Raw genomic sequence first — 14,115 nt, 5'->3', positions numbered from 1 at the left:
GAACCTCAGTGAGGAAGTTTGTTGGTATCTTACGGCACATTGACATATTCCCTTAAAATCTGGTATTTCATCAACAATGCAGGAGCCAGCTTTGACTCATACACATTTCGATTAAACAAGATAATTTACACCCTGACCATGCCAGGTAAGAGGTTTACTACAATCTTTTAACAGAGCCAGAAGCTACAGTCTGCTCCTACACAACACCATGTCTCTACAAGTTCAATAGGTTTTTACTTTCCATGTCTTCACTTGCCTAGTGCTAGAAAGCAGATTAAAAACAGAAGGAACCCAGAAACACCATTGAATGAGACTCAAATATCTTGCAGTCATCATCGTGATGAGATATTTATTAAACAGAAATGTTCTCCCCTGTAGAAAGCAGCACACATCAACACGCACTGATAACTGTCGCCAGCATTCCAGATCATCTTCCCTTCCATGGCCACAGTGCAGGGCAATGGACCACGCACACCTGCAGACCCACGGAAAGCGGGGTGACACGGCCGATTCTTGTAGCAAGCAGGCCAGGGTGCACTCAAAGTGCATCTCTTTCCAGAGGTCTGCCATGGAAAGTTACACATTTATTCCACGAGTTAATGGCACTGCACCGAACATTTCTGTAAGATTCTCTAAGCAAGCATTTCCTTCTGCCTAAAATGGCCCGACACAAACTGAAAAAGCTCTTGGAGCTGCCAAAGACTTCAGTATCCCCTTAACTATTGTCATGTACGCCCGTGTGAAGAGACCACCAAACAGGGTTTGTGAGCGCAACACGGCTGTTCATTTCACCAGGGTGCAGGCGGGCTGAGTCCAAAGAGTCAGCGAAGGGAGGGAAGTGTGGGGCCGTTTTATAGGATTTGGTTAGGTAAAGGAATATTACAGCCAAATGGGGGTTGTTCTCTGGCGGGCAGGAGTGGGGGTCACAAGGTGCTCAGTGGGGGAGCTTTTTGAGCCAGGATGAGCCTGGAAAAGGAATTTCACACACACAAAAAAAATCATCGCTTAAGGCAAGGACTGGCCATTTTCACTTATTTCTGGTAGAATGTTATCAGTTAAGTCCAGGCAGGGCATTTGCACTTTTGTGATTCTTCAGTTACTTCAGGCCATCTGGGCGTATGTATGTGCAAGTCACAGGGGACACGATGGCTTGGCTTGGGCTCAGACGCCTGACAACTATAGTCTTTACTTTTAAGGTGTGGGGTAAGATCATATAATCCCCAACTAAGCTCCTGATGCTGTGTGTGGCATCTAGCAACAGCATGTTCCATTCCTGGATTACATTTGACTCAAGAGTCCACAGTGAGAACGATTTCTGGTGAAGGAAACACCAGGCAGGAGGGTGATTCCACTGGGCAGCTCTTCACACACAGCCCAGGAGCTGGGGGAAGATGAAGAGGCCCAAGCGCGTCCACCGTGCTCACGTCCCCTTGGAATGTGCCCCACTCCTAGAGACCCGGACCCAAGGGAAATCTGACCTGAAAATGGGCAAACCCTCACTTTGACAGAGGGACAGTGACTCGGGGCCACAATTTGACCTCAGAGCAACACAAGTGCAGACACAGCACCCCAGGACACCCTCTCCACCCAAATTCAAGGAGGAAAACCAATGCCCCGCCCCCTTGCGGACACCCCCGGCTGCTGGAGCAGACGCCTGCCGGCGTGTGCAGCCTCTCCCGTCCCACGTTCCGGGCTCAGCACCTGTGCCTCAGCCCTGGCACTGCTCGCCACACCCACAGGTGTGCCAGGAGGGGCAGGTCCTAAGGTCTCCACTGCACCAAAGCCTGCAAGGCAAAGGGGCAGCTCCCTTCAGCAGGAGTCCAGAAGCACACACTGCACCAGCGTCAAGGCGTGAGAATTCTCCCCTCGGTCTCCGAGTCTCCAGTCTGTTGCCCGCCACGGTCTTCTGCCAATGGCGAGGCCCAAGCTGGGCGGCACATTTGGTTCTCACCATTTCCCTTGTCAAATCAATACTGCAAACACATCCAATTCATCCTGTCACTAAAAATGAAATAATCCGCCATCTCCATCACAGATGATGCAATCAGGTTTTCATTACCAGGTTTTTGTTTTGTTTTGTTTTTTTTCTATTTTGAGATGGAGTTTCTGCTCTGTCGCCCAGTGTGGAGTGCGGTGGTGCAATCTCGGCTCACTGCAACCTCTGCCTCCCGGGTACAAGTGATTCTCCTGCCTCAGCCTCCCAAGTAGCTGGGATTACAGGTGCCTGTCACTATGCCCGGCTAATTTTCATATTTTCAGTCCAGACGGGGTTTCACCATGTTCACCAGGCTGGTCTCGAACTCCTCACCTCAGGGGATCCACCTGCCTCCTTCTCTCAAAGTGCTGGAATTACAGGCATAAGCCACCACTCCCGACCATTACTGGTGTAATTTCTAAGCCACTCTCTCACACCCACTCCCATTTTTTTTTTTTAAAGAACCAGCTTTATGCCTATATTTTTTCCAAGAGAACCAGTTACCCCATTTCAAGTACAAATAAGACACGGTGTTTAAAAACCAAAAATGCCCATTTGCACAGAAGTCTCCAAATACCCAGTCGATTTAAGCCTTGAGAATAAGATCAAGCTGTTGGCTGAATACAACTTCCCTTTCCATGTGTCTGCCTGTGAGTTAGACACAAGGACGAAGCCACGAGCTAGGGACATGACGGCAGGAACCACCAAGGTAGCCGAGACTCCAAATAAAAGCTGGAAGGACCAACACAAATGTACCACACCCTGCACACCCTCCTCTCCTTCCTTTTCAGAATTTCCAGAGGATGAAACAGGGACCTTCTCAGACGTCCCACGGTGCAGGCGGCCAGAGGGGAAGGCGGCGGCAGCCTGAATGAGGCGACCGGGAAATCACATTCCACAAACAGAAATTCTCCATGTGCTTTACACCCTCTGTCTCTGAAGAACTATGCCAGTCTAACAGTCGCTAGAAAACCGCATTCAAGTGTCATTTCCCATTTCAAGCAAAGAAAACAGTGGTGGGGCATGAGGGAAAAACATAGCCATGTGTTCTGGGCTATTAAATAAGGTTTTTTCTGTTATAAACGTATAATTTTACATTCTCAGATTCCTGTATAATTGATATGCTTCCTAATTAGCAGACATAGTAATAAAAAGTGAATTCCAAGTGTAAGATCGGAGGAACCGTTCACATGGCTTCAGGTTCTGCTACTGTGTTTCAACTTAAGAAAATGGTTCTGTGTGTTGGTAACAAGGCCTGAGAGTCTGTGTGATAGTCATTGTGGCTGTAATCAGGGTTCGTGTTGGTTCCCTAGCAGAGGATGTTACACTGTTACATTATCTTCTACCAAAAATTCTGAAAAAATGAAGGCTGAATAGACATACACACCCTCCCAAAATAATCCAAATGTCCAACGATATGAAAAACAGATGAATTACGGCTTCCATCGTGGAATATTCTTCAGCAGTGAAAACAAACTATAGCCACAGGTGCCAACTAGGATAAAGAAAACCTTTTAAACACGCTTAAAGTGAACTGACTAGGCAGAATTCCTTGATTACAGGCATCTGCTCCAAAAGGGTACTGTTCTGAATCCTGTGATGTAGAATGATAGTTAGCAACCCTGTTTCGGGGCACATCTAGAAAAAAGCAAAATAATGACTACACAATTTTAAATTCTTTGTAAATTATAACTATTACTATGAAAATTCTAAAAATGTGAAAATCTTCCCAACTGTTATTGGACAAGCTTCAAAATAAATACCCTGGCATTGCTTGCCACGCCCACAGTTGTGCCAAAATAAATGAAAATATAGCCCAAGTTAGTAGAATTGAAACCTGAAGATGTACGAGCCGTCCCTGCCTCGCTATCTATACATCGTGTAGAAATTTAAGAGCAGGTAGTGACACTGCAATGCAAGGCTCAAACCAACTGGGTATTTGGAAACTTCTATGCAAAGTGGCATTTTCGGTTTTTAAACACGGTGTTATTTGTACTTCAAACAGGTAACTGTTTGGTTCCCTTGGAAAAAATATAGCCATAAACCTGGTTTTTAAAAAAAAAAATACGGGAGTGGGTATGAGAGAGAGTAGCTTAGAAATTTTAAAAGTATCAGCAGGGAGCAGTGGCTCATGCCTGTCATCCCAGCACTTTGAGAGGCAGGCCCAAGGGGCCTTTGAGGACACCGGTCTCCTCTGCTGCCTGCCTGCTGGACTGACCCCCCAGGACATTCACTGGGTTTCCACCCCGTCTCATTCAACATCCCAAGGGTGGTCTTCATCCTCGTCTGGGGCTCAGCTCTGCCCCAATTTCCTAAATCTCTGCCTTCAGAGCCTGAAAACACCTACGCCCAGGGTCACCCTAAGTCCACGTTTACCCCAGAGAGTCCCAATTTTATGTTTTCCAGGCATCGCCTTAGTGATAATTTATCCTGTAAATTCCAACTGCCTTCACACCTCACCCCTGCTGTCTCCCAGCAGACCCCATTCAGATGCACATGCCCCAGACCCCACACCCAGGTCTGTGCATGCTGCCCTGCTCTGTCCATGTGGGGACCACCTCTCTTTCTTGAGGAATCACCTTGCGATCATTTCCTTGTGGAGGGCTGCCCTGACTTCCAACTCTCTCCAGCAAAGGCAGAAGCCGTCCTCGGTAACTTCCTCAAAACTCAGGCCAAGTATGAAGATGGCGCAGATGCTAGCTGTGCCTGGGATGCCATGGGCAGGGTCCACAGATGCTCTGCACATGGCCCGGGGCACCGCCTGAACACAGCAAGTGCTGAAGAAATAAAACTGACGTGCGATGACCTCTGATAGGGCCTCCTTCACCATCCACATCTGTCTCCCCACTGGACAGTAAAATCCACAAGACACGGAGGGCTTGTCTCACTCATCTTCAAACTCCCAGGGTCACCCTGGCAGGTAAAGGGGACTCAAATGTCTTCTGAAGGAAGCAGCTGGTTAGCTGCCAAGTTAAAGGGCCTCTGAAATTCAGAGGTCTGCATAGGAGTCCAGCACACTTTATTATGAATGACTCCAACCACGGCAGAAGTGGCCGTGGAACCAGTGCTAACCAATTCAGGGTTTGTTCACTGTTTCTCAGTTCATTATCACAACTCATTCTCACAGAGCAGCCGCGCACAGATCCTCAGACGTCTACACAGAGTGGGACGATGGCGCCAAGTCACGTCAACGTCCTGTTGCAGACTGGGAGACACCGGTCAGACACGGACCCAGGCAGAGCACAGACTTCACGTTAAATCGGCTCCGTGTAAACAGCACTCCTTGCCAGGCCCTTTTCTATCTGCACAGCTTCTACAAATTCAACTCTCGCACCTGACACCTAAGAATACTGCACACCCCCATGTGAATCCCCTACTCACCTCCCAAAATGACCCGGCATGGCCGAGTACAAAAAATTTCAACATAAGGGAACTGGGCATGTGGGGCTTTCTCGAGTCCCTGCTGCCTCCTGATGGGAAAACCCAATGCTTCACACCCCTAGTGAAGGGCGGGTCTCTTCGGCCCCCAGGCTTTGACCTGGAGCTTAAATCAGCATTAACTAATTTCACTTTCCAGGGCCAACTTCAAAGGCCTGCAAAGCCAGAGAAGGGAGAGGAGATGGAACACGCCCTCACCTCAGACCTGCCGCAAGCACACACTTCTCAGATGCGTCCCAAGGTGCACAGCGTGTCCGATGCCTGTTTCACATCCACCGACCTGCAGGTCTTCTATGTGGCATCAGCCTCCTGGGCACTGGGAACAAGAGGTATAATGGCAAGTCCTTTCTACAGCAAAGGTGAGGCAAAGGGACCCAACACATTGGAACTGACCTTTTTCTGACAGTCTCAAAACAGAAGGAAAATACTGTACAGTCAACTCCCCCTCACGCAGGTTTATTTACCTGTGACTCAGAGGCCATGACAGACAACTTCAGGTTCTTACCGATTCCTATTTTCCCCATCCAGGAAGCCTTTGTTTTTAATATCGTACGAACTTGCCATTTTGTAGGCCAAAAACAGCAAATATTGGCAGTTTCCTACAGTTCAACTGAATAAAATATGATCATGGCCTTTTGTGAAACCATGAAGAAAAGGTGGATATTTCAATATGTGTTTCCAGACTGGCTTTGTTCCTGAAGCGGTAACTCTGTTCACTCAGGGTTTTAGACACTGAAGAATGAACATCAATATCCCACCAAGAAAACCAAAGGAATGAAATAATTTTGCATCCACCTTGGAGCCTTTTTAGGACAAGGCAGGACACAAACTTCTAAAAAGCTGCAATTGTCCCTCTGTATACACAGGGACATGGATTCCAGAACATGCCCCGAGTTTACCCAAATCTACGTATCCACAGGACCCCATGGACGCCCTATGGAACCACATGTAGGAAACGTCGGCCCTCCACAAAGCCAGGTTTTTTCAGTAAGGGTTTGGTTGGAAAAAAAATTAACATAAGTGATCCTTCGAAGCTCAAAACCCATGTTGTTCAGGGTCAGCTGCATTTATTACTTGTGTCATATCTGAGGCCTGAAAGCCATCATTCTCGATACCTTAATGTGACGGTTAACTAACTGTTCCGATTAGAAAGAGGAAAAAGCTTATTTTTAAGCTGACAATGAGAGTGGATGCGGCTACGGTGAACGGAGAACAGACCTAAGCAAGCACCAAGGCTGGGGTGACTGCCTGTGCTCAGACCCACCAGGGCCTATTCCTCCATCTCTCTCTGCTGAAAGGGATAACCGCTTCTCCCCCACGACTAAAGGGCCTTTTTAAAATATTCACACGAGAAGTGATATGAAAAGCTGAAAGGTCACAGATAACATTTTTAAAAATAAACATTAACGTAAGCATTTAACAAGCCCATTACGATTTAAGGGGAAAAAAAAACGGTATCAAGTTCCTGGGTGCAGTGGCTCATGGCCGTAATCCCAGCACTTTGGGTGGCCGAGGTGGGTGCATCACCTGAGGTCAAGAGTTTAAGACCAGCCTGGCCAACATGGTGAAATCCCTTCTCTAACGAAAATAGGAAAATTAGCCAGGCATGGTGGCGGAAGCCTGTAGCCCCAGTTACTTGGGAGGCTGAGGGAGCAGAATCACTTGAACCCGGGAGGGAGAGTTTGCAATGAGCCAAGATCGTGCCATTGCACGTCAGCCTGGGCGTTGAGTGTGAAACTCCATCCCAAAAAGAAAAAAAAAGTATAAAGTTTTCCTTCCAATGAACCTATCATTCAGCCACCGAGGTATCCTATAGCTACTTATTCAGCCATGAGATACACCACAGGCGATATAGGCGAACAGGACAGAGTTCTTCCCTGAAAGAAGGCTGCACCCTCAACAAAAGGGAGGCACATACTCCGAATAGAATCGGCATAGGGAACAGATGCTGCTGCAGGTGGAACTGGCTGCACAGAGCACCCACTCAAGTGTCTGAGAAATAAGGAGCGGTTGGTGGCATCACCTTCCGTACCTGAGCTGGGGCAGTGGGGAGCCTGTCATCACCACCACCACCCGGGACAAAGAGCCCCAGAACCACACAACGAGCTTACAAACTCACCGAGGCGACGACGGAGCAGTGTGTGTGGAGTGATGCGAACACGCAGACGTCAGGGCCACGCGCGGCGTTGGTTTTGTGCATCAACCTGAGCGTGCCTGGGGTGCCCAGATGGCTGGTTCTGCATTATTTCTGTGTGAGATGCATGTTTGCCTCTGGACTGAGTGGAGACCCATCCTCGCCAGTGTGGGGGGCACCACCCTATCCACCCAGGGCCCGAGTAAAACAGCAAGGCGGGGAAAACTGGGTTCACTCCACCTGTCTGGCTGATGGGCCAGTGACATCTGTCTTCTGCAGCCCGTGCTCCTGGGTCTCAGCTCCTCAGACCCCGGTGGGATCTGCACCCTCCGCTTCTCAAGTCTTCAAGCCACACCCTCCCAGGACTCTAGCTTGCAGCCTGTGGGTCCTGGGGCTTCTTGGACTCTGTAGCCCCTGCAGCAGGCCTTGCCCTGGAGACACACGCACACCTGGCTGGCTGTCTCTCTGGAAGCCCTGACTAAAAGCCGCCCCTAAAAGTGGTCTTCAGAGTTTCTTTCTAGCCCTAAGATCCCAGCGCCCCTCCTACAATTCTAGGCGGAAAGGTGAACGGAGACCAATGAACAGAGGTGTGTGCGAGGACACGCCAGGCAGCAGCACTGGGCAGGAGGGCACTAACGCTCACTAAGCAAAGAATCAATGTTGCTTGCCACAAAAATGAGAGCAGTAAAGATTTCTTCAAACAGAAATGAGTTTGTTTCATGATTTGCTCTTAATACATAAGAAAGCATAAAATTAGGCCTATTAACAATTACATAAGTCTTTAGAGGCCCTTGAACTACTTCTGCCCCGAGTCCTTCCCTTACTATTGATGGAAATATGGGAGAAACCAGGAGGTCTGAGCGTGGACCTGGCCGTGCTCCCAGGGACCAAGGAAAGCACCCATCTGTCCAGTCTTCCCTCCACCCCGCGGTTCCCTCTTACCCAGACTCTTGGGCTGACGCGGCTCATGCACTCAACAGCGCCATCATTAAACGTTTAGCTTCGCATCACAAGGGCCTCCTCTGGCCTCCTCTGACCACTCCTGAACCTCCAGTCAGCACTAGTCTGCAGGACACGCGTGGACAAAGTTGATGGATCACGGCCTCCAACGAGGAAGGTGCCAGGCAAGGAGTCGGAGAGCCGAGGATGGAGCAGCACTCACCCAGGGAGGCGAAGGCCAACAGCGGCCACCACCGAGGACCTCCCTTCCAACCATGAGGGCAGCTCACCCAGGGAAGCGAAGGCCGACACCGGCCACCACTGAGGGCCTCGAGGGCTCTCCCCACCCCAAAGGCGGCTGCGATCACATTTCCCATCGCACCAAGAGACCCCTGTATTGAGCACAAACCTTTCCAACCTTCGAATCAATAAGGAATCACAACACAGACATTCCCTCAATCCAAATGGCCAGCCCACATAACAGACACGCAATCATACACATTTCCTGTGGGAAAATCAGTCAGTCCCTGGGGCCTCGCGCCACGGGTGGGGGGGCATCATGGGGAGACGCCCCAGCCCCAGTCTGGCTCCTCCCTCTATAGCTCCTTTTCCCCCCGCCCCTTCCCACCCCCTCCTAGCCTCAGAGGCTCCTTCCTCAAATTCTTTCCCCTTGATGAAGTCATTCATGCCCAAAATACAAGGCAAAGTCATGGGGGCTCAAGAGAAAATCCATACCGTGGCTCGCGTTTTAGATTCTCATAAGTTTGAGAATAACCAAGCAAGAATCTTTGGCATGTGAATGTGGTCTGAAGGCATCTGAGCACAATGCCCGGCACTGGCCTGGAGTGGATCATGGGTGTCTCAGACATCTTCACAACTCTACACCAGTTATTTTGAAACACACCAGCAGAATAGAACCATGTGAATAGCTGCTTCTCAGTTAAAAGTAGGAAAACACTCCAAAAGCTGCCCTCAAGGAACATCCTTCCCACCAGGAGTTTTCTGCATCGGGCCCTTCAGGCACAGGCAAGGTCCCTGGGCCCAACTCCCTCATCCCTGCGTCATAAAGCAGCAAAGACGGTGGGGAATAAAGCAAGTGAAGGAGTCAGTCCCGTACAAAACGGGCTCCAGAAGCCACAGCCACTCTCCCAGTGTGGGAGCCAAGTTCAGAGACCTGGAAACACCAGCATTCCCAGGGAGGAGGGCAGAACAATGCCATTTCCCCCTAGTTTAGGGAGACACCACCCCACGTCCTCTGGCCTTAATAGAAGAGAGACTTCACATAAATGATTTCAATGACTCCACCACACACAGAAAGTGGGCTGAGGGCTAACACAACCATATAAATGCCTGGCAAAAACACATTAAATGAACACACAGATAAGCAAGGTTCTCCTGTTATCCACCAAATATTCAGAAACAAATCCAGTAAGCAATCTCTTTGCAATCAAAAGACCAATTCAGAGGTGCAGATTAAAAATAAACATACAACTGAACCCTTAATACACCAAGAACCAATTTCCACGGAAGTGTTATCACATCACCACCTCCCAGCTGAAGGAAGCAGCACTGGCCACTGACCAGCTGTTCACTCCTGGGTCAGTGAACGAAAGGCAGTGCTGTCCAGGACAACGATGAGATGTTAACCTGAAAAGGGCAAAATTGCAGAGGCTGGAGGGACCTTCCAGGTAACCCGGTCCCCTCAGTGGACAGAGGACCCCCGTGGGACCACAGAGCCCAGAGCTCCACTGTGTTCGGGGCAAGGACTCAACTGCAACCCTGATGATGTCCGAACGCCTTCTGCCCTTCTGTGTCTCTGCCCCACTAACAGGGAATCCGTGAATGCTAAGGAAATGTAACGCATTTTACAATACATGTAGATTTTTAGCAAATTAAAGATAAACAGTGACAAACTTTGAGAATTAACTAAAATATAGTTCAGTGAATGCCCAAACTCAAAGCTAGTCTCCAAGAGGTGATAAGCTGTGTGTGGTGGTTAACGCCTGTAAATCCCAGCAGTTGGGGAGGCTGACACAGGAGAATCACTTGAGCCTAGAAGGTTGGGGTTGCAGTGAGCTGTCATTGCACTACTGCACCCAGCCTGAGAAACAGAGTGAGATTGTCAAAAACAACTACAAAAAAAAAATTAAAGGAGTTCAAATGAATTTGCCCATACCGTTTAAATTTTCATTTGGGTACATGGGGTGATCGAGTTCCTTTTTCCCTTGCAATACATGAATAATCTAATAATTAAATGTAATCTAACAATTACATGGGAAAATTTAATTATTTTCCCATTTCATTATTCCCTATCTCAGGGAAAAAGTTAAAAATTATTCCCTATTTCAGGGAAAAAGCTAAAAATCATTTTAAACCTTCCTTCCACAAAACAGTATACTCAGTCATCTCTATCTGCTTTATCATGTGGAATTCAGCTTCACATGTCTACAATACAGTTTTTGTTAAACAGCGTTTATGTAGACAGGCGAGAGAAAGAAACACTTGGTCTATGTAGAAGCAGCAGAAGACACGTTTTAACAGAAAAGGGAGAAGATACCACCGTGTGAATCTGGAAATTCTGTCCTTATCTTGTCCACACACACAGAAAACACCCAAGCACGTGCCTAGTGTCCAACAGGAGCACAGAAAGGACAGGGATCCCTCCAGTTGTTTAATGACCAGCCCCACTTGTCACCGCCAGATAACAAAATCCGCACAGCAACTTCAGCACGTTTCATTCACGATTCCACGGAAATCAGGCTGAAGAACATACAGATGTTTTGCCCACATTTAAAAATCCAAGTGTGGGACTCATAGAAATAAAACACATTATGGGTTCACTTAACTTTTCCAAATTTTTACTTGGAGAAACCTATAAAGTTCTTGTGAGTTACATCCTTAAGTTTTTCAATAATTTTTAAATGCAAAGGTCAGGCAAGACTTGTAAAGGGGTACACACATACGGCCCGGCGCAGTGGCTCACACCTATAATCCCAGCACTTTGGGAGGCTGAGGTGGGCAGATCACGAGGTCAGGAAACCGAGACCATCCTGGCTAACACGGCAAAACCCCGTCTCTACTAAAAATACAAACAATTAGCCAGGCGTGGTGGCGGGTGCCAGTAGTCCCAGCTACTTGGGAGGCTGAGGCTGGAGAATTGCATGAACCCGGGAGGCAGAGCTTGCAGTGACCTGAGATCTCACCACCGCACTCCAGCCTGGGTGACAGAAGGAAACTGTCTCAAAAAAAAACAAAGGAGGTACACACATACATGCCACGTTCTTCTCTCAAAGAGACGGGCCCTTTTTTAAGATTTCAGAAGTAAATGTGGTTGTCACCCTGCTTTTGAGAGGATGGGCTGTGTTTTAAGCATGAACAGACTTTCCTCCATGCACCAAGGATGCACCATGGGGGCAGTGCTGCCGCCGCCTCCCCAGTCTCTGCTCAGGGTGGGGGGCAAGGGGAGCTCCGTTGTCTCCCGTATACACCGTCAACAGGCCAGGTGCTCAGAAGGAGGCTTCCAGGACTCGCTGTAGGCATTCGTCAGCAGGGCAGGCAGTGCCTCGTGCTGGTGGGCATCCAGCAGTAAGGGGGTCTTGCACTTCATTCCCTGGGCCCAGCCCCAAACAGAGGGGAAAGAGACACCTGTATCATAACTCATGTGTATTTATAGACACACAGAGACTCTGCAGTGCAAGGTGCAGAACTAGAAGGAATCATGGAAATAAGAGGGAAGACATTTGGTTACGACTGGCAGAGCCACCTCAAGCCTCAGCACTTCCTGCTGGAGCCCTCACTGACCAGAGTCCTCCAGGGTCACTGCCACTGCCTTGCCCAGCTCATGACAGGGCAGACAGTAACAGAGCCTCAGAACAACCTCCCACTCCTTCCTCACCAGCCCAGGGGATGAGCTGTTCATGAGTGTCCCAAAGCCTGAATGCGTGAACACAGAGGTGACTGAGCAGAAAGGGGGACAGCCACAATGGCCGCGGGTGTGCAGATATTGTGAGGCACCCCAGCAGCCCTTTCCGTCTTAAAGAGGGTGGCCACGGGTGTGCTGATGCTCCCGCGTGACCCAGCCGTCCTTTCCACCTTATAGGGGAATGGCCACGGGTGTGCTGATATTCCCGGGTGCCCCAGAGCCCTTTTCACTTTAAGGAGATTTTCACAGTCTCATATCAGTCTCCAAACTATTCAGTGAGGTTGGAGGAGTATCACTGTGGACCAACACTGATTGGCACCAAGTAAGGGCAATTTTATAACCATGTCTCAACCATGAAACAATCAGGTCTTTGGCCATCTGGTCTAAGCTTTTTCTGTAACAAAGTTGGATAATTAAGTTGAACTTTGGTTTTCCAAAGCTTGTTACAGAAACCACATCTTCCTAGGTGTGGCTCTGTGGTGTCACGTGCACACATCAGTAGCCAGGCTTGCCAAGACTCACGGCACATTACACGTTCACCTGAGAAGGCTGCTCAATCATTGAGGGCTCTGGCATGCTCTGAAATGAATTTGCCACTTCAGCCTACACTCTACTCCCTTGTTTGGTTAAAGAAACCCAAAAAGCAGAATTTGTTTTGGCCAATCGCCTGCTGACCAGCTGCAGAGGTTTTAATTAGAGTACTTTCATTGCATCATAGAAAGCAAAGTCATATAGATCAACTCATTATTACCACTCCAAAGGTTTAGTAAATCTCCAGATACTCAGGCAAACATTTTAAGAAGCTACATTAAGGTTTACAATACTCAAAATTTAAAACTACATCCATGCTTCAAAAAACCACCATTCCCATTTTAGATGGCCAAATGCATATGAGAAAGAAAGAAACGTGCTGAGCGCATTTTTTGGGTAATCTTATGGAGAAACTGCCACTTTAAAAATGGCTCTAGTTCCTGGCTCCAGATGGGTGTGGTGGGTTGCCTTACTCAATTTCAACTCCACCCGAAGCTGGGACACTAGAAATCCATTCGCAGACTCCAGGGCACCAGAATTCCCACTTCTGGAAACAGCCTGGAATGCAGACCTGTAGCAGAGAATTCTTTCCTGCCCACCCTAACTGTCCTCTGTGGAAGGCGACAGTCAAAGACAAGTCCACCCCCCTAGGCGCAACTGCACCACGAAGAACCATTTCAAGGTGGGAAGTGATTGATCAGTGGGAACAGGCAGTTTAGCTAATCACTTATAAGGCAGAGAAGGGGGGTTTGAAGGCCTGTATCTGGTCTTGTCCTCGGTAAATGGTCATCCGCCAGTCAGCCTAAGCCACATGGGAAGGGGCTTCTTGCAGTAAAAGTGGGGGTGCAGTTGTGGGGAGGGGGAATGTCTTAACCATCACTGTTTTACAGGATCACAGGGCTCAGGCAATGTTTAGTATTGTCACACACCAAGGTTTTTACAGTCTGAAGAAAACTACAGTCCTAAGGTGTCAGTTCTCAAAGTCCTTAAGTTCCTCCTGCTAAGATTCCCAGAGAGTCTCCACTTCTTGCACCGAACCCCAACTTACACAGGCACCTGCGTCTTCCTCCTGCAGCAAATGCAGATAAGAAGCTGTGGCTCTGCTGCAGTAATGATCCCATGCAGCCCTAACACTACAACAGAGCAATGGCTCTAGCCTGAATGTCCCCAAAACCT

At 48.6% G+C, this 14,115-nt stretch overlaps 1 long non-coding RNA gene across 1 annotated transcript in view; it reads right to left on the bottom strand.

The window, feature by feature from the left end:
• LOC139360113 (uncharacterized) overlaps positions 1 to 14,115 on the bottom strand; it is a 270,093-nt gene that overhangs the window by 236,476 nt on the left and 19,502 nt on the right. Inside the window, exon 2 of the long non-coding RNA XR_011617233.1 lies at positions 5,612 to 5,729. This is a non-coding gene — a long non-coding RNA (uncharacterized lncRNA). The remainder of the gene's footprint in view (positions 1 to 5,611; positions 5,730 to 14,115) is intronic.

Source organism: Macaca nemestrina, chromosome 19 (genome assembly GCF_043159975.1).
Source record: "Macaca nemestrina isolate mMacNem1 chromosome 19, mMacNem.hap1, whole genome shotgun sequence".
In the NCBI taxonomy this organism is placed as follows: domain Eukaryota; kingdom Metazoa; phylum Chordata; class Mammalia; order Primates; family Cercopithecidae; genus Macaca; species Macaca nemestrina.
Note: the sequence above shows the minus strand (reverse complement) of the source record. Positions and strands in the feature narration are given on the sequence as shown.